Source organism: Dendroctonus ponderosae, unplaced genomic scaffold (assembly GCF_020466585.1).
Source record: "Dendroctonus ponderosae isolate FM_Combo_2020 unplaced genomic scaffold, Dpon_F_20191213v2 Dpon_F_20191213_8, whole genome shotgun sequence".
Lineage (NCBI taxonomy): Eukaryota > Metazoa > Arthropoda > Insecta > Coleoptera > Curculionidae > Dendroctonus > Dendroctonus ponderosae.
In genome coordinates this window covers 1,511,934-1,514,413 of record NW_026019016.1, presented here as the reverse complement: position 1 = coordinate 1,514,413, position 2,480 = coordinate 1,511,934, and the positions used below count along the sequence as shown (strand labels likewise).

The 2,480-nt window shown below is 38.2% G+C and overlaps 1 protein-coding gene across 11 annotated transcripts in view; it reads right to left on the bottom strand.

Moving 5' to 3' along the window:
- Positions 1 to 2,480, bottom strand: part of LOC109544873 (paired box protein Pax-5) — a 111,997-nt gene that overhangs the window by 84,451 nt on the left and 25,066 nt on the right. The gene's annotated exons all lie outside the window — the stretch shown is intronic.

Here is a 2,480-nt window from a genome sequence, read left to right as displayed (position 1 = left end):
TAATTGTTGGTTCTTTATTATTCAGATAAGATAAAAATTCATCAAGTTTTTGTTCGCCATGACTGTAAATGGAGAATACGTCATCAATATAACTCACAGAAATGTTACCCGACAAACGAAAAACCCCAAACTTGTGTTCAACTCTCCCTTAGATATAGAATGGAAAACATTGTAAGTGAGCTTAAATTTACATCAGGAAAACCATTGTTTAAACGACATTTTAACTGAAATCCAAATGGACCATTTCTACGTCTTTCCATCATTGACTAGATCGGATCGTATCAAATAGGCAGTCGACAGGCATCAAAATTTGTCCTTTTTCCAATTATTAATCCGCCGGTAAATTGAAAATAAAAAACATTCAACCGCACGCGAAAGCAATTAAAAGCTTGTAAACAGAACAAAAAATGCATTCACTTATTAATAATAGAGATAGTGTGCTATCTGCTCGAAGAGAAAGTTGGGCCGAACCCTTTTCAGGAAAAACTCTTGGTGTTTTTCAACGTTGGTTTTTCCGGGTGACACGTGAACACACTGAACACTAATTTCTCGTTAGTTTTTGGCGTTTGGAATGAAATATTGCAGATAGGAATAGGAGAATAAATCTCGATTAAACGACAGTAGCACACGTGTTGATTTAGTGGTGTTTTGACTGTAAACCAGCAGCAAGAAAATAGCGCATATTTTCCGATCGAGTCCTTCTTGGCAGCCAAGCCTATGTGCTAGGTAAAATGGCAATGCGTATACAAAAAGCAAATTAGAATATTTATGGCACTTTCGCATATTTAAAGCTGTCATTAGGACCAATAAATTTAGGTTTACCACTTGTTTACCGCTTTCCGATTGGTCCGAGCCAGCTCGGTAAATGGACTGTGGGCGAATTTGCTTGTGAGTACGTTCGGGCACGTAAGTTATGGGTTTGTTGAGTCCGAATCGTTTTTGGGTTAGTGTAGGTCATTGTTTTGGAATTTATTTAATTTAATTGCGCTTTCCTTTATGGGGGCTCGGTTGATTCACGTCGAAAATGAATGCGACTCTGGGCGAATCGTGAACTCGGCTCTGATACGTTCAGGTCGAGACAGGAACCTGCACTTTCAATGTCGTGTGTCTTTCGCCATGAATGATGGTCTTTGTAGCGTTTAGCCGGGACAAAAATGCATATGCATGCATACGATTTATCGACTAGATTTGGTAGGTATCGACTCGATGCCAACGCGCATTTCTCAGCGGAAAAAAGACTCAACGTCAGCCAGTCATGTCCTTTCACCACTATTCCTCAACCGATATTACAACACAAAAATCCATAAAGTAAGCCGTAAAATTTAACCGTAGTAATTTCGCTGGTACATGTGAGCAGATAAACGATCGAATGTCAAACAAAACCGCGATACGATCTTTTCAGAAGTACATTAAATGTTTATTTAAATGACTTTATCGCTGATCTGGATTAGGTAATGATTTTACTAACCTATTTCGAACAGTAAACGTGACACGCGGCTGATGGAAATGCACGCCTTATTAGCGTCAGTCGGCGGAATTCAACGTATGATAGTCTTGGATGCTGAAAAAATGTTAATAATAATCGAAGGCGGTATGGAAATGGCAGCATCAGCCGATGATCGATGACTTCTGGTTGACGGTCATGCCGATCGCCTGCTTCGAAGGGTCAGCGATAAAGAGTCGGGTCACCCGCTTCAGAACGCATCGGATAATGCATACTGGATGACGTGCAAATACCTCGAAAACTGCATTTTACCCGCCCGGTACAACTACAATTCCCGCTTATCTACCGGCTAATGCATAACAACATTTCGTAAGGTTTTAAAATGGTTTATTGACTGATTACTCTACTGATGGCCAAACCAAGACTTGCATAGTCCAGACAAATCTTACACTGGTAGCTCTCTGATTTCCAATTTCAAGGTTTTTTATTTATTTTATTTAAAATCATCTGACGAAAGTATTTTGATCGTCGCATACAATAAACCAATATGAGGACTCACAGAACTATTAATTAGGAAAGAACTTTTCAATTTTCAAGTGATTGAAAATATGCGCTCTACCATAAGGAGAGTAGCTGAGAGTCACATGCATTTCATACGAAATCAAAAAGTTTAGTGCCTTAAAACTGCAAATTTATGCTCATCAATTCTGTACAAAAAATACCCACCGAAGTTTCGACTCCGCATACAGAATAGGAATTGTGAAAAATATTTGCAAAAGGATAAAAACAAAAAACAAGAGTGGATGACACAAGAGATCCTCGACATGATGGACGAAAGCCGGAAACACAAAGGTAAAAACTATTTCGCAATAAGAACGAATTATTTATCAAAAAGTAATCAAGAACTATCACCTAGAGGGTATCCTGAGACACAATATGAGAATAAATTAATTTGAAAAATTACCTTGACGTTTCGATAGCTATTTTCTGCTATCGTTATCAAAAGAACCTAAATGAACCTAAAAAAGAGTATGTT